The 25,000-nt window shown below is 37.2% G+C and overlaps 1 protein-coding gene and 1 pseudogene across 5 annotated transcripts in view; one reads left to right on the forward strand and one right to left on the reverse strand.

The window, feature by feature from the left end:
- src (v-src avian sarcoma (Schmidt-Ruppin A-2) viral oncogene homolog) overlaps positions 1-25,000 on the forward strand; it is a 119,724-nt gene that overhangs the window by 33,213 nt on the left and 61,511 nt on the right. The gene's annotated exons all lie outside the window — the stretch shown is intronic.
- LOC133652934 (uncharacterized) overlaps positions 23,253-25,000 on the reverse strand; it is a 3,311-nt pseudogene continuing 1,563 nt past the window's right edge.

Raw genomic sequence — 25,000 nt, forward strand, 5'->3', positions numbered from 1 at the left:
TTAAGAGACATTTTAGCTTTTATATTTTATAAGATATATATTTTTTGTAAGAACCACAATTAATACATATATTTCAGTGAATAACTTATTGTTCAAATCTGTATATAAATATGTACATAAAGTGTTGTAATTATATTGTAAAATGGATGGATGGACGTTTAAAACAAAACTGTTATTATTAATTAGTAAGTAAACATTTTTTGAGCCTTTTTAGAGAAAATCAAATCATTGTAGTAAATTATGCAAATTACTCGATGATGTCATGGTGACCACGCCCATAGCCACACCCCCACCGCCACAGGTATCTTGGCAGTTTATGGGAAACACTGAACTGCATCTACTGACAGTGGTTTTCTGAAGTGTTCCTGAGCCCATGTGGTGATATCCTTTACACACTGATGTCACTTTTTGATGCAGTAGCTTACGTGCAGTGATTCCTCCAGATTCTCTGAACTTTTCGATGATACTACAGACCGTAAATGGTGAAATCCTTGAATTCCTTGCAATAGCTGGTTGAGAAATGTTGTTCTTTAACAATTTGCTCAGGCATTTGTTGACAAAGTGGTGACCCTCGCCCCCGTCCTTGTTTGCGAACGACTGAGCATTCCAAGGAATCTGCCTTTATACCCAATCATGGCACCCACCTGTTCCCAATTACCCTGTTCAAATGTGGGATGTTCCAAATAAGTGTTGGATGAGCGTTCCTCAACTTTCTCAGTCTTTTTTGCCACTTGTGCCAGCTTTTTTTTTTAAAACATCTCGCAGACATCCAATTCCAAATGAGCTAATATTTGCAACAAAAAAAAATAGTTTGAATATTAAGTAACTTATCTTTGCAGTCTATTCAATTGAATATAAGTTGAAAAGGATTTGTTGTATTCTCTTTTTATTTACCATTTACACAATGTGACAACTTCACTGCTTTTGGGTTTTGTATGAAAAGTCCTTGTTTTAAAAAGCGAAATAAGTCCCCGGCCAGAAATACCCTGATGTAAAATGGCCCAGATAGATTCTTACTGAGCCTCAATCCCAAAATAATTTCATGTATGTCATACTCAGATTAGGGCGGGGGGGGCGGGGCTTTTGCTGTGTTGTTTGGAGGCGGACATGAAATTCCTCAGTAAGCTGGAGCTTTGACACAGCTGCCGCCACGCCGCCTGTGTCATGTGACGTGAAGGTTGGCTTAGTCCACAAAAGGTGCTTTGAGCGAAGGTCCGTTTTAAGTGCAGGGGGAAAAAAAGAAAAGGCCTGCAGAGAGACTGAAATGTGAGAAGAATGTTTGGGTGCAATCAGAGCAGGTGATCTTACCGTAAGTCTTTCGCTTTCTAGAAGGTTCTTTCCACCCCGTCGTGCACATGGCAACCTAAATATTGACCTCCTTGTTATTCCTGTGTTTGGGACGGGAGTCATGTAGGTGAGGCGGGTGTTTAGCCAACAAACGCTGCATGGTCAGACTGGACATTGCGTCACTTATCGACCGCAGTGCGTCCACTTTTGCTACTGTAGGGGGCGCTGTGGCCACTTCCTGAGGCGAACAAGCTGAAAGCCATCCTGCCATCAAATACGTACACCAGGGTTGTCAAACGTACGGCCCGCGAACAGGTTTTACCCGGCCCGCGGGATGAGTTTGCCGAGTATAAAATGAGCCAAAATTTTGGAATGAAAGAAACTGCTGTTCTAAATGTGTCCACTAGATGTCGCAATAGCAGTTTTTTGTATCTTTGCAGATTATGCTACATATGTAAAAATAAATAAATAAATGAGATCAAACAAACAAAAACAAGGAGGCGGTGAATGAGACCGATCAATCGCTCAATCGATAGACTTTTAATCGTCCCACGATGGGGGAATGGTATGGTTGCAGTGCAGGTTTTTACATTCATGAATGAAAAACAAAAAATATAGTAATAAATAATACATATTGTGCACTAATGATCGCACTATGTTGAGATAAATCTCTCTTTATTAACAAGCGAAAGCAACAACACAGAAGTCCCTTTGGTGCGCTCACAAACAATCAGAAATCACAAAAATCCTTAACTTTAACAAACACTTTAAAAAAAGAGAAAAAAAAGCTGAACTGTGCTGTACACGCGCGCACACACGTAAGTCCCTTTGGTGCGCTCACAAACAATCAGAAATCACAAAAATCCTTAACTTTAACAAACAGTTTAAAAAAAGAAAGAAAAAAAAAGCTGAACTGTGCTGTACACGCGCGCACACACGTAAGTCCCTTTGGTGCGCTCACCAATGATCAGAAATCACAAAAATCCTTAACTTTAACAAACACTTTAAAAAATAAAAAAAAAAGTTGAACACTTGCGCGCACACACGGAAGTCCCTTTAGGCTCCAGCACCCCTGCGACCCCGAACGGGACAAGCGGTAAAAAATGGATGGATGGATAAATAAACACATGCTAGTGCACCAGTCGAGGAAAATGAGAAAACTACATAAATAACATCCAGTAATTTGACTTTGATATCATTTTTTTTATCTTGATGGATTGAAAATCAACACCACATTATCACACAATTTATTCAGAAAGTATAAATAACGACAAATAAAGATAGAATACTATTAAAAAAAAAAAAATTTATGATTTGTTCATTTTCAGAATGTACTTGTTCAATTTTTAAACAAAGAAAACAAAAATGTTTTGTATCCTTGTAGATTATGCTACATATGTAAAAAAAAAAAATTAAAAAATAAACCATGTTAGTGCACCAGTCGAGGAAAATGAGAAAACTACATAAATAAAATCCTGTAATTTGACTTTTGATATAATTTTTTTTATCTTGATAGATTGAAAATTAACACCACATTATCACATAATTTATTCAGAAAGTACAAATAATGACAAATAAAGATAGAATAATATTAAAAAAAACAACGACATTATGATTTGTTCATTTTCAGAATGTGCGTGTTCTATTTTTAAACAAAGAAAACTAAAATTTTTTGTATCCTTGTAGATTATGCTACATATGTAAAATAAAAAATAAATAAACCACATGCTAGTGCACCAGTCGAGGAAAATGAGAAAACTACATAAATAACATCCAGTAATTTGGCTTTGATATCATTTTTTTTTATCTTGATAGATTGAAAATTAACACCACATTATCACATAATTTATTCAGAAAGTACAACTAACGACAAATAAAGATAGAATACTATAAAAAATAAAAAAACTTTATGATTTGTTCATTTTCAGAATGTGCTTGTTCAATTTTTAAACAAAGAAAACAAAAATGTTTTGTATCCTTGTAGATTATGCTACATATGTAAAAAAAAAAAAAAAAAAAAAAAAAACCATGTTAGTGCACCAGTCGAGGAAAATGAGAAAACTACATAAATAAAATCGTGTAATTTGACTTTGATATAATTTTTTTATCTTGATAGATTGAAAATGAACACCACATTATCACATAATTTATTCAGAAAGTACAAATAACGACAAATAAAGATAGAATAATATTAAAAAAAACAACGACATTATGATTTGTTCATTTTCAGAACGTGCGTGTTCTATTTTTAAACAAAGAAAACTAAAACATTTTGTATCCTTGTAGATTATGCTACATATGTAAAAAAATAAAATAAAAAATAAACCATGTTAGTGCACCAGTCGAGGAAAATGAGAAAACTACATAAATAAAATCCTGTAATTTGACTTTGATATAATTTTTTTATCTTGATAGTTTGAAAATTAACACCACATTATCACATAATTTATTCAGAAAGTACAAATAACGACAAATAAAGATAGAATAATATTTTTAAAAAACAACGACATTATGATTTGTTCATTTTCAGAATGTGTGTGTTCTATTTTTAAACAAAGAAAACTAAAACATTTTGTATCCTTGTAGATTATGCTACATATGTAAAAATAAAAATAAATAAACCACATGTTAGTGCACCAGTCGAGGAAAATAAGCAAACTACATAAGTAACATCTTGTAATTTGACTTTGATATATATTTTTTTATCTTAATAGATTGAAAATGAACACCCCATTATCACATAATTTATTCAGAAAGTATAAATAACGACAAATACAGATAGAATACTATAAAATAAAAAACAACAACATTATGATTTGTTCATTTTCAGAATGTGCGTGTTCTATTTGTAAACAAAGAAAACTAAAATGTTTTGTATCCTTGTAGATTATGCTACATATGTAAAAAAAAAATTAAAAAATAAACCATGTTAGTGCACCAGTCGAGGAAAATGAGAAAACTACATAAATAACATCCAGTAATTTGACTTTGATATAATTGTTTTATCTTGATAGATTGAAAATGAACACCACATTATCACATAATTTATTCAGAAAGTACAAATAATGACAAATAAAGATAGAATAATATTAAAAAAAACAACGACATTATGATTTGTTCATTTTCAGAATGTGTGTGTTCTATTTTTAAACAAAGAAAACTAAAAATGTTTGTATCCTTGTAGATTATGCTACATTAAAAAATAAAAATAAATAAACCACATGCTAGTGCACCAGTCGAGGAAAATGAGAAAACTACATAAATAACATCCAGTAATTTGACTTTGATATCATTTTTTTTATCTTAATAGATTGAAAATGAACACCCCATTATCACATAATTTATTCAGAAAGTATAAATAACGACAAATAAAGATAGAATACTATAGAAAAAAAAACTTTATGATTTGTTCATTTTCAGAATGTGCTTGTTCTATTTTTAAACAAAGAAAACAAAAATGTTTTGTATCCTTGTAGATTATGCTACATATGTAAAAAAAAATAATTAAAAAATAAACCATGTTAGTGCACCAGTCGAGGAAAATGAGAAAACTACATAAATAACATCCTGTAATTTGACTTTGATATAATTGTTTTATCTTGATAGATTGAAAATGAACACCACATTATCACATAATTTATTCAGAAAGTACAAATAACAACAAATAAAGATAGAATAATATTTTTAAAAAACGACATTATGATTTGTTCATTTTCAGAATGTGTGTGTTCTATTTGTAAACAAAGAAAACTAAAATTTTTTGTATCCTTGTAGATTATGCTACATTAAAAAATAAAAATAAATAAACCACATGTTAGTGCACCAGTCGAGGAAAATAAGCAAACTACATAAGTAACATCTTGTAATTTGACTTTGATATATATTTTTTTATCTTAATAGATTGAAAATGAACACCCCATTATCACATAATTTATTCAGAAAGTATAAATAACGACAAATACAGATAGAATACTATAAAATAAAAAACAACAACATTATGATTTGTTCATTTTCAGAATGTGCTTGTTCTATTTTTAAACAAAGAAAACAAAATGTTTTGTATCCTTGTAGATTATGCTACATATGTAAAATACAAATTTAAAATAAACCATGTTAGTGCACCAGTCGAGGAAAATGAGAAAACTACATAAATAACATCCTGTAATTTGACTTTGATAAAAAAAAATGTATCTTGATAGATTGAAAATGAACACCACATTATCACATAATTTCTTCGGAAAGTACAAATAACGACAAATAAAGATAGAATACTATGAAAAAAACAACAACATTATGATTTGTTCGTTTTCAGAATGTACTTGTTCTATTTTTAAACAAAGAAAACTAAAAAATGTTTGTATCCTTAAATGGTTGTCATTTTGAATAATGTGTTGTACTTGGACATTTTTTATTAGATCCCTAAAGTTCAGTGGGCAGGTTGTGTTATGTGTGACCAGGTGTGTTGGCTTTCTGTCTTAGTTTAATTCAGCCATAGATGGGAAATGTTGTTTGGATTGGGTCGTATACAAAAAATGCTGTGCTGTGCACACTTCAATGTTCAATTCATGGTCATTTACCTGAATTACTCACAATGTCCACAAAATAGTGTCAAATTTGCAGTCAGATATTTGAAATGAAGTTGGAGGCCCCCCTGCCAGATTCCTATTTAAACTTGTGACGTAGTTTGGACACTCCTGAATTAATTCATCTGCGGCACAGAATGACTCTTAATCCCCGAAACTGTTCAGAGAATCCCCTTTGGGGTTACTTTGTGCTCGTACAAATATTCAGTTTATACCCGGGATGCCCTACAGGGCACCGATGCACGTAAAATCCAACGCTGCCATGTTTCTCTCAGGTTCAAACACTGATGACATCTATTAAACAAGACAAGAAGCAAGGAATTAAACAGAGACAAAATTCAATTCAGCTCAATTGAGGAGAAACGCGTAGACACTGTACCCTTGCACAGTGTCGTCCCACGCTCTGACGAAAGATTGTACGCCTCCTCTTTTATTTGGACTTTCCCTGATTACATGGCAACAGCTGTTTCTAAAGGAAGGGGGTCGTAAACAGCCGCTGCCTTTGGTTACAAAACAGTTCAAAGAAAAGGTGCCTGGAGGGGGGTCAGGCCCTGCCTCCTCTCCGCTTTGTAGATCTCGGGTCAAGACAAAATCTTCCTGTGGATTACAATACATCGAAGAAACCGACACCTTCATGTCGCTTCCCATCCTACACAGTGGAGTTTTACAAGCCGTTTCCTTTACGTTACGTGTTTGAATTGCTTGCGGGCATCTGCTTGTGCGTCAGCTACCAATCTGTGGGCTTTGACTGTGGATTATTTCAAGTCTCTTTATTTCTAATATGCAAGGTGGCAGTTATGATCAACAACTGACGAGAGAATTGATCACTCTTGATTATGTCACGTGTGTAATCTGTGTGCGGGCATGTGAGCGAGTGTACTGTGGACTCTGAGGATTATTTCAAGTCTCTTTATTGCTAATATGCAAGGTGGCAGTTATGATCAACAACTGACGAGAGAATTGATCACTCTGATTATGTCATATGTGTAATCTGTGTGCGGGCATGTGAGCGAGTGTACTGTGGGTTTTGACTTTGAGGATTATTTCAAGTCTATTTAGTTCTAATATGCAAGGTGGCAGTTATGATCAACAACTGACGAGATAATTGATCACTCTGATTATGTCACATGTGTTATCTGTGTGCGGGCATGTGAGCGAGTGTACTGTGGGTTTTGACTTTGAGGATTATTTCAAGTCTATTTATTTCTAATATGCAAGGTGGCAGTTATGATCAACAACCGACGAGAGAATTGATCACTCTGATTATGTCACCTGTGTAATCTGTGTGCGGGCATGTGAGCGAGTGTACTGTGGGCTTTGACTTTGTGGATTAATCCTAGTCTCTCTATTTATTTCTATATTGTAAGGTGGTAGTTATGACCAATAACTGACGAGAAATGGTGTCACACTGATTATATCACATGTTTAAATTGTGTGAGCTACTGTTCCGTTGGCTTTGATTTTGTGTATTATTTCAAGTCTCTTATTTATTTTCATTGTGCAAGGTGGTGGTTATGATCAGTAACTGACAAGATCAACGACTTTGTGGATTATTTGGAGTTTTAGGATAGGATAGGATAGGATAGGTCTTTATTGTCATTGCAACAAGTACAACAAAACTGTTTTCAGCACAAACCCGTTCAAGATGAGACAAACAAACAGTGTACAGGGTTACAGAACAGGAGCGCTGATGGGTCGCCACAAGGCGCCCCGTAAAAGGTGGGAAAAAGGTAAAACGCTGGGGAAGAAGATGAGTAAAAAAATACAATCTAGACTGGGCTTTGAAGGGGGTCTAGTCTGGAGTGGGGAAAAACCTCCATGCCATGCACACATAAATATGTTACATTTAATCACGACAACTCGCAACAGAGGGTGGGGGGAGTTGGGGCCCTGGAGGTCAACTGCTGCTATGTAACATCACCCCGAAATTCGCTGCTGTTATGTGTTTAGTGTTGCGTTTCCTGGCGTGAGATCACTCTGACTAAGATTTGAAGTTGCTTCACCTTTCGACGCGGACACGCTTGATGGCGAAAGGTGAAGCAAAAGCCGTGCGAGTGTCGGTGTTAGCGGTGCAAACACGTCCCTGTCTGACTTCCACCTGCACAGTAATACGCAGCACGGTGACGGACGCCAAGGATGAACGCGCTCCGTGCAAAATAAAAGCTGCTTTTTGTTGAGACAAGGATGAAGAGACGTGTTGTTGGACCGGTCCATCCGGTCTTGTCATTTCACGCACACACACACACACACACACACACACACACACACACACACACACACACACACTTGTATTGAAAAATGAGTGGGAATTTCACAAGAAAAAGGTCACAATTTCACCAGAAAAACGTAGAATTTTGGCAGTATTATAATAAAAGTCGTCATTTTAGTCAACGCAAGTCCAAATTGTACAAGAAAAACTGAACATTTGTGCAATATTATGATAATATTGGAATTTTACGCAATAATAGTCGCAATTTTACAAGAAAAGCTTAACATTTTGAAAATGTAATGAAAAGAGTCGTAATTTTACTCGACAAAAGTCACAATTTTATAAGAAAATAATTTTTTGGGGGCAATATTAGAATAATAATTGGATTTTTACTCAACAAAATTATGACAAAAGTCATAATTTTACTCAAAAAGTCAGTATTTTACAAGAACAACAAAATAAATTGGCAATATTGTGATACAAGTCAGGATTTTATATGACAAATGTCACCATTTTGCATTAAAAAGTAATAATTTTACATAAAAAAGTAATAATTTTACGAGAAAATGTTGCAATGTTACTGAGACAGAAAGAATATGAGAAATTGTTCCCAATTTTATAAGAAAAACGTTGACACATTGTGAGAAAAAGACTGCTTTTAGTTATTTTTTTATTATTTGAATGTTTTGTTTGTAATTGTTTTTTAATCTTCATTATTTACTTCAAGTTATTACAGTATGTCTATATACATATTTATTTTTTATACTTTTATAAATCGTGGCCAAAGGGGGCGAATTTCTATGTCTTACACACACTTGTTATTACATATGTTGGCCAGAGGGGGAGCACTTCAAATCGTTTACACACACTTATTTCATATGTTGACCAGAGGGGGAGCACTTTTAAAAGCGAAAACACAGTCAATTTGAAAAATCCCTCAAAAAAAAAAATTTCACAAGAAAAAGGTCACAATTTCACAAGAAAAACGTAGAATGTTGGCAGTATTATAATAAAAGTCGTCATTTTACTCAACGCAAGTCCAAATTGTACAAGAAAAACTGAACATTTGTGCAATATTATGATAATATTGGAATTTTACGCAATAATAGTCGGAATTTTACAAGAAAAGCTTAACATTTTGAAATTTTTTTGAAAAGAGTCTTAATTGTACTCGACAAAAGCCACAATTTTATAAGAAAACTTTAAAATGTTGACAATATTATAATGATAATCAAAATTTTACTTGGAAAAATTATGTCACTATTTTACAAGAAAAAAAAAGGGCAATATTGTGATAAAAGTCAGGATTTTATATGACAAATGTGACCATTTTGCATTAAAAAGTAAACATTTTACATAAAAAAGTAATAATTTTACGAGAAAATATTGCAATATTACGAAAACGGAAAGAATAGGAGAAATTGTTCCCAATTTTATAAGAAAAAAGTCGACACATTGTGAGAAAAAGACTGCTTTTAGTTAATGTTTTGTTTGTAATTGGTTTTTAATCTTCATTATTGACTTCAAGTTATTACAGTATGTCTCTATATACATATTTATTGTATTTTTTTTAATAAATTGTGGCCAAAGGGGGCGCATTTCAATGTCTTACACACACTTGTTGTGTTGGCCAGAGGGGGAGCACTTCAAATTTTTCACACACACTTGTTATTTCATATGTTGACCAGAGGGGGAGCACTTTTAAAAGCGACACTCGGTCAATTTGAAAACTCCCTCCTTTTTGGGACCACCCTCATTTTGATAGATGTCACCACAAATGAGACATTGTCTATTAGATGCAATGTTATTGATTTATGTCATCGCTTGTTCACACCTCCTCATATGGAAGATACTTTTCCTTCATGTCTCAAGAAGGGTAGAAATACAACAACACACACACACACACACACACACACACAATGCCATGTCATGGCAGGGTTTGGCCATTAGCAAATAGAACAAGCATGCTTGGATTATGTTCCCCCCAGCCCCCAGCCCCCTTTCCCCGGTGATGTAGTAATTACATGGAGGGTATTAGAATAAAGGAATGCATGCAACACACACACACACACACACACACACACACACACACACACACACACACACACACACACACACATACACGTCCTAATCCTACACGGCCAGTAGTGCCATGCACGTATACATGATAAAAAGAGGACAGATGTGGGTGCTCTCATCTGAAGGCAAACGGGGGAGAAACCGGTTGTGTGTTTGACCAGATGCTGACAAACTGGTTTGTTTAGTTAGTTGTTGTGTTCTTTCCTAAACAAATCCTTCATATCTTTAGAATGCTGTTGCTTTCTTCCATCATTCAAGTCATTAAGGAATCTAATAGGATTATGTGCACCGTATTTTCCGGACCATAGGGCTCACTTTTTAGTTCTACATGTAAAAGACTTCCTTGTGGTCTACATAATAACATGCAATGGTGGTTCTTTGGTGAAAATGTTGCATAGATGACATCATCTTCAAGTCGCTTTCTGACAGTCTCTTAAGGATGCGCCGTTTTGTGGGCGGTCTTATTCACGTGGCTCACCTTCCACGGCGTCTTCTCCCCGTCATCTTTGTTGTAGCGGTGTAGCGTGCAAGGGCGGGAGTGGAAGAAGTGGCAAAAGATGGCGCTAACTGTTTTAATGACATTCAGACTTTACTTCCATCAATAACGGAGCAGCGTCTCCTCACCCACCGGAAATGTGACCCGTGAAAAACCGTACCTCTAATAACTAAAGTTCCTTGGGTGAATAATGTAAACTCACTACACCGGTATGTTTTAGCGCTTTCATGGCGAGTTTACTGACAGATATACACTACCGTTCAAAAGTTTGGGGTCTCCCAAACAATTTTGTGGAATAGCCTTCATTTCTAAGAACAAGAATAGACTGTTGAGTTTCAGATGAAAGTTCTCTTTTTCTGGCCATTTTGAGCGTTTAATTGACCCCACAAATGTGATGCTCCAGAAACTCAATCTGCTCAAAGGAAGGTCAGTTTTGTAGCTTCTGTAACGAGCTAAACCGTTTTCAGATGTGTGAACATGATTGCACAAGGGTTTTCTAATCATCAATTAGCCTTCTGAGCCAACGAGCAAACACATTGTACCATTAGAACACTGGAGTGATAGTTGCTGGAAATGGGCCTCTATACACCTATGTAGATATTGCACCAAAAACCAGACATTTGCAGCTAGAATAGTCATTTACCACATTAGCAATGTATAGAGTGTATTTCTTTAAAGTTAAGACTAGTTTAAAGTTATCTTCATTGAAAAGTACAGTGCTTTTCCTTCAAAAATAAGGACATTTCAATGTGACCCCGAACTTTTGAACGGTAGTGTAGGTAAGAACTTTACACTATTTTATATTAGAAATGGCAACAACGGAGGATGAATGTCCCATAACAAGAAGATAGAGAAAAAGACTACAAAGGCGCACGCGCGCAAATTTTCACCGCTTATGCAGATCCCAAATACAGATCAGCAGGTACCAGAAGGTAAGAAAAGTTGCATAACATTGCGAAACAAAACGCCAGATAATATGTCTTACCTTATATACACACTATGTTGAAGCACAGTACAATCCATCAAGCGGTGTGGCTTCATAGCTTACCAAAGTCCTACTAAAACATTTTCATAGATTTTTGAGCGCCGTGTGTAATGTTCTATATTTTCAATGGAACATATAAAATGTTGGTGTTTACTTGAGTCATATTGCAGTCTACACGTATCTCTTATGTGTGACTGCCATCATATTGCGGTCTACACGTATCTCTTATGTGTGACTGCCATCATATTGCGGTCTACACGTATCTCTTATGTGTGACTGCCATCATATTGCGGTCTACACGTATCTCTTATGTGGGACTGCCATCATATTGCGGTTTACACGTATATCTTATGTGTGACTGCCATCATATTGCAGTCTACACGTATCTCGTATGTGTGACTGCCATCATATTGAAGTCTACACGTATCTCTTATGTGTGACTGCTATCATATTGCAGTCTACATGTATCTCTTATGTGTGACTGCCATCATATTGCGGTCTACACGTATCTCTTATGTGGGACTGCCATCATATTGCAGTCTACACGTATCTCTTATGTGTGACTGCCATCATATTGCAGTCTACACGTATCTCTTATGTGTGACTGCCATCATATTGCAGTCTACACGTATCTCTTGTGTGACTGCCATCATATTGCAGTCTACACGTATCTCTTATGTGTGACTGCCATCATATTGCAGTCTACACGTATCTCTTATGTGTGACTGCCATCATATTACAGTCTACACGTATCTCTTATGTGTGACTGCCATCATATTGCGGTCTACACGTATATCTTATGTGTGACTGCCATCATATTGCAGTCTACATGTATCTCTTATGTGTGACTGCCATCATATTGCGGTCTACACGTATCTCTTATGTGTGACTGCCATTGTATTGCAGTCTACACGTATCTCTTATGTGTGACTGCCATCATATTGCAGTCTACACGTATCTCTTATGTGTGACTGCCATCATATTGCAGTCTACATGTATCTCTTATGTGTGACTGCCATCATATTGCAGTCTACACGTATCTCTTATGTGTGACTGCCATCATATTGCAGTCTACACGTATCTCTTATGTGGGACTGCCATCATATTGGAGTCTACACGTATCTCTTATGTGTGACTGCCATCATATTGCAGTCTACACGTATCTCTTATGTGTGACTGCCATCATATTGCGGTCTACACGTATCTCTTATGTGGGACTGCCATCATATTGCGGTTTACACGTATATCTTATGTGTGACTGCCATCATATTGCAGTCTACACGTATCTCGTATGTGTGACTGCCATCATATTGCAGTCTACACGTATCTCTTATGTGTGACTGCCATCATATTGCAGTCTACATGTATCTCTTATGTGTGACTGCCATCATATTGCGGTCTACACGTATCTCTTATGTGGGACTGCCATCATATTGCAGTCTACACGTATCTCTTATGTGTGACTGCCATCATATTGCAGTCTACACGTATCTCTTATGTGTGACTGCCATCATATTACAGTCTACACGTATCTCTTATGTGTGACTGCCATCATATTGCGGTCTACACGTATATCTTATGTGTGACTGCCATCATATTGCAGTCTACATGTATCTCTTATGTGTGACTGCCATCATATTGCGGTCTACACGTATCTCTTATGTGTGACTGCCATTGTATTGCAGTCTACACGTATCTCTTATGTGTGACTGCCATCATATTGCAGTCTACACGTATCTCTTATGTGTGACTGCCATCATATTGCAGTCTACATGTATCTCTTATGTGTGACTGCCATCATATTGCAGTCTACACGTATCTCTTATGTGTGACTGCCATCATATTGCAGTCTACACGTATCTCTTATGTGGGACTGCCATCATATTGGAGTCTACACGTATCTCTTATGTGTGACTGCCATCATATTGCAGTCTACACGTATCTCTTATGTGTGACTGCCATCATATTGCGGTCTACACGTATCTCTTATGTGGGACTGCCATCATATTGCGGTTTACACGTATATCTTATGTGTGACTGCCATCATATTGCAGTCTACACGTATCTCGTATGTGTGACTGCCATCATATTGCAGTCTACACGTATCTCTTATGTGTGACTGCCATCATATTGCAGTCTACATGTATCTCTTATGTGTGACTGCCATCATATTGCGGTCTACACGTATCTCTTATGTGGGACTGCCATCATATTGCAGTCTACACGTATCTCTTATGTGTGACTGCCATCATATTGCAGTCTACACGTATCTCTTATGTGTGACTGCCATCATATTACAGTCTACACGTATCTCTTATGTGTGACTGCCATCATATTGCGGTCTACACGTATATCTTATGTGTGACTGCCATCATATTGCAGTCTACATGTATCTCTTATGTGTGACTGCCATCATATTGCGGTCTACACGTATCTCTTATGTGTGACTGCCATTGTATTGCAGTCTACACGTATCTCTTATGTGTGACTGCCATCATATTGCAGTCTACACGTATCTCTTATGTGTGACTGCCATCATATTGCAGTCTACATGTATCTCTTATGTGTGACTGCCATCATATTGCAGTCTACACGTATCTCTTATGTGTGACTGCCATCATATTGCAGTCTACACGTATCTCTTATGTGGGACTGCCATCATATTGGAGTCTACACGTATCTCTTATGTGTGACTGCCATCATATTGCAGTCTACACGTATCTCTTATGTGTGACTGCCATCATATTGCAGTCTACATGTATCTCGTACATGCAATACATGCTGCTAGGATCCCGATGAGAGCGCGGAAATACAACCATATCACACCAATTCTCAAATCCCTTCACTGGCTTCCTGTTCCACTCAAAGTCTCCCTACTAACCCACCAGTGCCTCCATGGAAATGCCTCCCCTCTACCTCAAAGAACTACTCACCCCCAAATCCTCCACACGACACCTCCGCTCCGGACAGGCTAACCTCCTCCAACCGCCGAGGACAAAGCTACGAACAATGGGAGAGCCGGGCTTTCTGCTCCGCCGCTCCCAGTCTGTGGAACGCTCTCCCTAACCACCTGAGGGCACCACAGACTGTGGATGCTTTTAAAAAAGGCTTAAAAACCCTTCTTTAAAAAAAAAAAAAAAACACATTTTTTTTTAGATATATGCATACTAGTTCTAGCTATTAGGCTGTTGTATTTTTTTTTATTTTTTATTTTTATTATCTTTTTATTTTTATTTTTTTAATACACTAGCACTTTGAGGTTGTTTGCTCAATGTAAAGTGTTTTTTACCAATATAATCAATCAATCAATCAGCTTTATTGTCCATTCTTACATGTACAAGACACATAAGAACTGAAATTACATTTTCGGCACAATCCCGCTAAGAGCAGACATACGTTACAGGGAGACAAGACGGGACCGCCAACGGATCAGCCTCACTTAGGCGCTCCTCAAAAAGGTGGGAAAAAGGTGACATTGGGGGGAGGGTGGAAGTAAAAAAAATATCAGTCTGAGGCTGGACCCTCAGGAATGGTCCAGACTGAGTCCGAGGAAAAAAACCTCACATAGCATGGCACACATAAACAAGGTACATTTAATCACAACAAACTCGCAACAAAGTCATCCAACAGGACCTTGGAGGCCAGCAGCTGCTGTTAAGCGCTGCTCAGCCCCCACAACCCCGGAGGAATAAAGCAGTGGTGAAGGCGTTGATTGGGGAAGGGTATATGCGTGCATGTATGCCCAATTAACTTGGGTGAGATGTTGGATTGTCTTTATGGGCCGAGGCCGGCCCCAAGAGTTCAAGAGTTCAAGAGTCCGACCCAGGTGCTTTTGAAGAAAAGGGAAAGGTCAAAAGCGTCCATCTTTGAGGAGTCCTCGGGGGAGTGTTTTCAAACAGCCTGTTCCTCAAGGCCATTCGAGGGAGTCAAATCGTAGATTAAGATGTTGTTTTTTTCTTCGAGCAGTCAAAACAATGACATTCCTGCTCTATATGCTGGCTCTGACAATTCCAATTTATTCTTTCTGTAACATCATCAAGATCGAATCTACCTTGCGATTCAAATCAGCAATCGCTCCAGTCTGTGATCCCACAGCACGACCCATTCCTTCCATTGCGTTGAACAGCCTGTTGGCCCCTTGAGTGGCTGCCATCGTCTTCCGAATTTGACGATACACCAGAGCAATGCCCAGCCCAATCAGCAAATGCCCTGCGATCACAGCTCCAAATAGGTAGATGTCTTCCACGTCCTCGATGGAAAGGACTGAGAGGCACATGATTCTCCAAGTATTCCAGGAATCTCTCACGTACCCCGCAGCAATGGTTCCATCAGGGCAGCCAGGCTCCCCCGAGCCTCTTTTCCTTGTCGAAAAGACTGTGTCAATTGCGTCGAGAGTCCAGTTGATCAAATTCATTTTGATGTTTAGATTTGAGGACAGCTCAAGAAAAGAGGCTTCAAAATAGTTCAAACAAGACAAAAACAAAGAGAGCAAGCAGGGAGGGAAGGAGGGAGCGGAGAGAGATGCGACCGCCCTCACCAGTGGCAAGACAGAAAAGGCTATTATTATTATTATTATCTACTGGTCACACTTATCATTTCACCATGTACCAAATAAAATTGCTTCAAGGTCGGTAAGCACAACCGGGGTATAAGGCGCACTGTCGAGTTTTGAGCAAATTAAAAAGATTTTAAGTGCGTCCTATAGTTCGAAAAATACGTACATTTACAATATCATACTAATTTGTAGAAAAGAACACCCCAATTTAAATAAAAATAAAAATAAAAATGGGGGTAAAATGCGTATATACAACAGGAATAACAAGTGTGTGTCAGAAGTGGTGTGTGTCTGTAAAAGACGGGGTTGTGTCCATTTTGTGTTCAACTTTATAAAAAAGCGTAACGTTTAATAAACAAACATTTGCATGAATCCAACAAATGGTCCAGTCCCATGTTAAATCATATTAAAACCTTCAAAATGACCTAAGTACACTTATTAAAGATTTTTTTTTTTTTAACTATTTGCGATTAATTACAAGTTAACTGCAGACAAAATGTGATCAATCTGGATTACATACTAAATATAGCCCTTTTATATTTATATATATATATATATATATATATATATATATATATATATATATATATATATATATATATATATATATATATATATATATATATATATATATATATATATATATATATATATATATATATTAGGGCTGCAACTAACGATTAATTTGATAATCGATTAATCTGTCGATTATTACTTCGATTAATCGATTGCTAATCGGATAAAAGAGACAAAATCATTTCTATCCTATCCAGTAAAAAAACAGCATGCTATCACCATACTTATTTTGATTATTGTTTCTAGGCTGTTTGTAAATGTTGCAGTTTAAAAATAAAGGTTTATTAAAAAATAAAAATTATTTTAAAAAATTATTTTAAAAATAAAAAATAAAAAAAACTCTGCGCATAGCATAGATCCAACGAATCGATGACTAAATTAATCGGCAACTATTTTAATAATCGATTTTAATCGATTTAATCGATTAGTGTATATATATATATATATATATATATATATATATATATATATATATATATATATATATATATATATATATATATATATATATATATATATATATATATAAATATATATATATATATATATCAGGGCTGCAACTAACGATTAATTTGATAATTGATTAATCTGTCGATTATTACTTTGATTAATCGATTAATAATCGGATAAAAGAGACAAACTACATTTCTGTCTTTTCCAGTATTTTTTTGAAAAAACCCAGCATACTGGCACCATACTTATTTTGATTATTGTTTCTCAGCTGTTTGTACATGTTGCAGTTTATAAATAAAGGTTTATTTAAAAAAAAAAATATATATATATATATTATTTTTTTTTAAAAAGCCTCTGCGCATGCGCATAGCATAGATCCAACGAATCGATGACTAAATTAATCGGCAACTATTTTTATAATCGATTTTAATCGATTTAATCGATTAGTTGTCCCCTCCAGGGACCTTTTCTTTGAACTGTTTTACGACCTTTTCTTTGAACTGTTCTGTAACCAAAGGCGATGGCTGTTTACGACCCCCCTCCCTTAGAAAACAGCTGTTGCCATGTAATCAGGGAAAGTCCAAATAAAAGAGGAGGCGTACAATCTTTCGTCAGGAGCGTGGTGAGACTGTACAAAGAGTACAGTCCAGATGTCAAATTAAATTCTGTCTCTGTTTAATTCCTTGCTTCTTGTCTTGTTTAATAGATATCATGAGTATATATATCATGAGTATATATATATGTATATATATATATATATATATATATATATATATATATATATATATATTTATATATATATATATATATATATATATATATATATATATATATATATATATATATATATATATATATATATATATATATATATATATATATATATATATATATATATCAGGGCTGCAACTAACGATTAATTTGATAATTGATTAATCTGTCGATTATTACTTTGATTAATCGATTAATAATCGGATAAAAGAGACAAACTACATTTCTGTCTTTTCCAGTATTTTATTGAAAAAACCCAGCATACTGGCACCATACTTATTTTGATTATTGTTTCTCAGCTGTTTGTACATGTTGCAGTTTATAAATAAAGGTTTATTTAAAAAAAAAAAAAAAAAAATTAATTTTTATTTTTATTTTTAAAAAGCTTCTGCGCATGCGCATAGCATAGATCCAACGAATTGATGACTAAATTAATCGGCAACTATTTTTATAATCGATTTTAATCGATTAGTTGTTGCAGCCCTAATATATATATATATATATATATATATATATATATATATATATATATATATATATATATATATATATATATATATATATATATATATATATATATATATATATATATATCTGCATTCGTTAATGTTCAGGTTCTAGAGGCAAATATTGTAGTTTTTATCTCAGCGTTACAAGCCTGGAGTTCAACAAATCAGTCGGTCTTACTTTTTATCCCTGACTTGGTTTCATCCTCCCAGCAGGGAGTCTCTTCTCATCAAGCCTGCACACAAACATTTTGAACAGGCAACATCTGAGGCCAGTCTGACCAATCAGGGGGTGCCATTTGATGCTTTTCCAAAGAGGAAAATGATCCAAGAGCGTACACATTCACACTTTTCCGTCGCGGTGATCTTCTTGCAAGGATTGTTCCCTCTAAAGAAAACAGACATTTTGAGCAGAACAGACCCAATCAAAGGATTTGGAGTTCGTTACCAGATCACATGCTTAATTAGGAACACGGGCTTGTCTTCCTTCCTTCACTCTCCCTTCCTGTCGGGCCAGAAGGAGGCTAATGTTGTTAGCATCTTGTTTTAAGCCATATGGCCTGTCTTCATTTGTTCGCATGTCCTAGACAAGACACACTGACGTGGTACCACTTTAGTCCCCCAGTTCTGGTTTTACACACATTGTCACACTTTTTATTTTTATTTAAAAGTGCTGTAATTTAGTATCTATTTTTGTCTTTTTTAAGGTAATTTGTCAGGTTCAAAGACTCATGATATCTATTAAACAAGACAAGAAGCAAGGAATTAAACAGAGACAGAATTTAATTTGACATCTGGACTGTACTCTTTGTACAGTCTCACCACGCTCCTGACGAAAGATTGTACGCCTCCTCTTTTATTTGGACTTTCCCTGATTACATGGCAACAGCTGTTTCTAAGGGAGGGGGGTCGTAAACAGCCATCGCCTTTGGTTACAGAACAGTTCAAAGAAAAGGTCGTAAAACAGTTCAAAGAAAAGGTCCCTGGAGGGGAGTCGGGTCCTGCTTCCTCTTCGCTTTGTAGTTCTCGGGTCAAGACAATATCTTTCTGTGGATTACAATAGAAGAAAGACACAGAACACCTTCATGTTGCTTCCCGTCCTACACAGTGGAGTTTTACAAGCCTTTTGATTGGTAGGATCAAAGACAGATTTTCGCCAGGAACTCACGGCAACACAAAGTTTTGTGATAACTTAGATACAATTATTCTGACACGTGTATTATAATCTTATTGCTGCCATTTTATGTATATTGTTTTAATTTAGAACATACTACTCTGTAACAATAAAGGCTGTGGTACATATCGCAATATACTATACTGAAATAAAACAAAAGGTTGTTAAAGTGAATGGAGTGAGGTTCCCCAGGCTGGTGAAGTTAGCACATTATAGCATCCTCTCCATTTTGGCCCCTTTGGAACGAAAAAGTTAAAAGGTTTGTAATTGTTAATTTTTTGTTAATGATTGTGGAACTGAGAAAAATAGCAAAGTTTGTTGTAATTAATTGTAAATTGGTGTAATTGTGTGTATAGCTACCACTCAGATTCTTGTAGTGAATGGAGTGAGGTTCCCCCGGGTGGTGAAGTTAGCATCATTTCAATTTTGCCCCATTTGGAACTACAAAACCCCAAAAGCAGTGAAGTTGTCACGTCGTGTAAATGGTAAATAAAAAAAGAATACAATGGTTTGCAAATTCTTTTCAACTTATATTCAATTGAATAGACTGCAAAGACAAGATATTTCATGTTCACACTGGAAAACTTTGTTAATTTTTGCAAATATTAGCTCATTTGGAATTTGATGGCTGCAACATGTTTCAAAAAAGCTGGCACAAGTGGCAAAAAAGACTGAGAACGTTGAGGAATGCTCATCAAACACTTATTTGGAACATCCCACAGGTGAACAGGATAATTGGGGAACAGGTGGGTGCCATGATTGGGTATAAAAGCAGCTTCCATGAAATGCTCAGTCATTCACAAACAAGGACGGGGCGAGGGTCACCACTTTGTCAACAAATGCGTGAGCAAATTGTTGAACAGTTTAAGAACAAAATTTCTCAACCAGCTATTGCAAGGAATTTAGCGATTTCACCATCTACGCTCCGTAATATCATCAAAAGGTTCAAAGAATCCGGAGAAATCACTGCACGTAAGCCATGATATTACGCACCTTCGATCCCTCAGGCGGTACTGCATCAAAAAGCGACATCAGATTCTGTAAAGGATATCACCACATGACCTCAGGAACACTTCAGAAAACCACTGTCAGTAACTACAGTCGGTCGCTACATCTGTAAGTGCAAGTTAAAACTCTACTACGCAAAGCCAAAGCCATTTATCAACAACACCCAGAAACGCCGCCGGCTTCGCTGGGCCCGAGCTCATCTAAGATGGACTGATGCAAAGTGGAAAAGTGTTCTGTGGTCTGACGAGTCCACATTTCAAATTTTTTTTGGAAACTGTGGACGTCGTGTCCTCCGGACCAAAGAGGAAAAGAACCATCCGGATTGTTCTAGGCGCAAAGTGTAAAAGTCAGCATGTGTGATGGTATGGGGGTGTATTAGTGGCCAAGACATGGGTAACTTACACATCTGTGAAGGCACCATTAATGCTGAAAGGTACATACAGCTTTTGGAGCAACATATGTTGCCATCCAAGCAACGTTATCATGGACGCCCCTGCTTATTTCAGCAAGACAATGCCGAGCCACGTGTTACAACAGCGGGGCTTCATAGTAAAAGAGTGCGGGTACTAGACTGGCCTGCCTGTAGTCCAGACCTGTCTCCCATTGAAAGCCTAAAATACCACAAAGGTTGAACAACTTAAGCTGTACATCAAGCAAGAATGGGAAAGAATTCCACTTCAAAAATGTGTCTCCTCAGTTCCCAAACCTTTACTGAGTGTTGTTAAAAGGAAAGGCCATGTAACACACTGGTAAAAAGGCCCTGTGACAACTTTTTTTGCAATGTGTTGCTGCCATTAAATTCTAAGTTAATGATTATTTGCAAAAAACAAAAGTTTCTCAGTGTGAACATGAAATATCTTGTCTTTGCAGTCTATTCGGTTATGATCCGCTGCCCGGATCATATTTCTGTTTATGTTTTCTTGTCACATGTGTTTTCAGCACCTTGAGTTTTGTTAGTTTCTGTTGCCATGACTGCAGATTGCTCACACCTGCCTCTGGTTAGTGTTCGGGACGCGCACCTGGGCGCTAATCAGAGGGCTATGTAGTCTACGCGCTGGCCTCACTCGGTCTGGCATGCTAGTTTGTTTTCACACAACAGTTGACAACTTTTGTTTCCTGCTCTTTAGCTGCTAGTTTTCACACTAGGCTATTTTGGCTTGTTAGCTCCCACGCTAGTCCTTTAGTTTTGTACCTTAAGTGCTATGAGCACGTTTTTCTTTGTTCCTGTCTGATTTATGTTTTAATAAATCATTTCTTACCTGCAAGCTGTGTCCGAAGCCCGATCTGTAGTGATGGGCTGATGAGGCGTCATGAAGCGTTTCGACACATTGCAAAACTGTATTGATACTGTGGCGATACTGTGTCACTAAATACTGACATCTGCTGGACATTAAAAATCCCTACAGGCAACCTATGCATACTTGCCAACCCTCCCGTTTTTAGCGGGAGAATCCCGGTATTCAGCGCCTCTCCCGTCAACCTCCCGGCAGAGATTTTCTCCCGACAAACTCCCGGTATTCAACCGGAGCTGGAGGCCACGCCCCCTCCAGCTCAATGCGGACCTGAGACTGAGTGGGGACAGCCTGTTCTCGCGTCCGCTTTCCCACAATATAAACAGCTTGCCTGCCCAATGAACGGAGAAATTAAACAGGACAATACTGCCATCTAATGGATAGCCAACGGAACACTAAGATTCAAGTTTGGTTTTTTTTCTATGTAAATAAAATAAATATATATATATATATATATATATATATATATATATATATATATATATATATATATATATATATATATATATATATATATATAGCTAGAATTCACTGAAAGTCAAGTATTTCATACATATATATATATATATATATATATATATATATATATATATATATATATGTATGTATGTATGTATGTATGTATGTATGTATGTATGTGTATGTATGTATGTATGTATGTATGTATGTATGTATGTATGTATGTATGTATGTATGTATGTATGTATGTATGTATGTATGTATATATATGTATGTATATATACATATATATATGTATATATATGTATGTATATATATATATGTATATATATATATATATGTATGTATATATATATGTATATATATATATATATGTATATATATATATGTGTATATATATATATATGTATATATATATATATGTATGTATATATATATATATATATATGTATATATATATATATATATATATATATGTATATATATATATATATATATATGTATATATATATATATATGTATATATATATATGTATATATATATGTATGTATATATATATATGTATATATATATGTATGTATATATATATATATATATATATATATATATATATATATATATATATATATATATATATATATATATATATATATATATATATACATATATATATATATGTATATATATATGTATATATGTATATATATATATATATGTATATATATATATGTATAGAACTTGAATACACCTCACGGTGATGCTTGGACACGTCATCAGTGATAAACCCGGGGTCATAGGGTGTTTCGGGTCTTTAATCATCAGACACCCTCGCCCGGGCGACCCAGCCGGGGGTGATCAGACCCCGGCCTGTGTCCAAGTAGCGCACCACGGATCCCCCCTACGGATCCACAGCCACCGGGAGGCCTTTTCTGCGGCCTCTAGGATGTTCTTGGTGGCTTTTCTCGACTGCAGTCCTCTAATGCCAAGGATTCTGAACACACGCTGTAGTGAGTGACCAGCAAAACCTCTGCACCCAATCTCGACTGGTTCACAGCGGGCTCTCCAGCCGTTACTCCGACACTCTACAGTGAGCTCAGCGTATTTGGCCCTCTTTCGCTCATTTGCTTCGTCAATTCGCTCCTCCCAGGGAACAGTCAGCTCCAGTAGCACCACTTGCTTGGATGACTCCGATGTTAACACCATGTCTGGGCGGAGTGACGTGGAAGCGATATTGGCCGGGAACTTGAGTTGCCTTCCCAGGTCAACATGGAGCTGCCAGTCACGAGCGGTGGCCAGGAGCCCTCCTGAGAAGTTGGGCTGGCGGCTTGCCTTCTGTCCTGCCCTGATGAAGGTGATTGACTGCTTCGGGGCGGCCTGGGACTTGCTGTTTTGTATCGCTGCGCAGATAGAATCCGCCAGGGCTTTTAAAACTTGGTCGTGGCGCCAGCGATACCGCCCCTCCCCTAGTGCCTTTGGGCAACAGCTCAGGATGTGCTCCAAGGTGCCCCTCCTCTGGCACAGTTTACACTCCGGAGTGTCTGCTAGGCCCCAGATGTGCAGGTTGGCGGGGCATGGGAGGACATCGTACACAGACTGTATGAGGAATTTTGTGCGCAGAGGTTCAGCTCTCCAGAGCTCTGCCCAGGTGAGTTTTCGAGGTTCTGCATGCTCCCACCTTGTCCACGCCCCTTGTTTGGACATGCTGACCATCCGGCAGCAACGTTCTTCCTCCACCTCTGCACGGATCTCCTCTTGGACCAGTTGGCGCTTCTCCTTGCCACGGGCCCGGTCCCAACGTGGCTTTGGAAAGCTGCCGAGGCCTGCCCTTCCCCTTGCCACAGTACCCAACAAGGTTTTGTGCCTCAGCCGCGCCTCTGCTCTGCTTACGGCTTCTTGTGCCTGCCACTTCCTCCCGGTCTTAACAACGATTCCTGCCGAGGCGACCTTGACATCTGCGGAGTCTCTGTACATCATTACCTCTCTGGAGCGGGTGACTTTGAATTCCTCCAACAGTCCCCTGAGAGGGAGCTGCAGCTTGGTGGAATGGCCATAAAGAGCAATGCTGCTTAAGGACCGAGGGAGCCCCAGCCATCTCCTCAGGAACTGGCTGATGGTCTTCTCTAGTACCTCAACCGTTGTCATTGGTACCTCGTAGATTAACAGAGGCCAGAGTATTCTAGGCAAGACTCCGTGTTGGTACATCCAGGCTTTAAACTTTCCTGGGAGACCAGATTTGTCGATGGCTGTGAGCCATGAGGTCAGGTCGCTCTTTGTCTGCTGCAAGGCCACTGCGTCCTTCAGGGAGCTATCAAAGATCTTGCCCAGGCTCTTAACAGGTCTTTCGGTCACCGTTGGAATCAAGTACCCTCCAACTGTAAAGCGGAAATGGTCGGCCACTTTACCTTTCTTTAGGACCAGAGACCTGGACTTTGCTGGCTTGAAGCTCATCTTTGCCCATGTGATGAGCCGTTCAAGCCCCTGGAGGAGCCACCTGCACCCAGGCACCGATGTGGTCATCACTGTCAAGTCATCCATAAAAGCTCTTATGGGGGGCTGCCGGGTCCCA

This window comes from Entelurus aequoreus, linkage group LG07 (assembly GCF_033978785.1).
Source record: "Entelurus aequoreus isolate RoL-2023_Sb linkage group LG07, RoL_Eaeq_v1.1, whole genome shotgun sequence".
Classification (NCBI taxonomy): Eukaryota; Metazoa; Chordata; class Actinopteri; order Syngnathiformes; family Syngnathidae; genus Entelurus; species Entelurus aequoreus.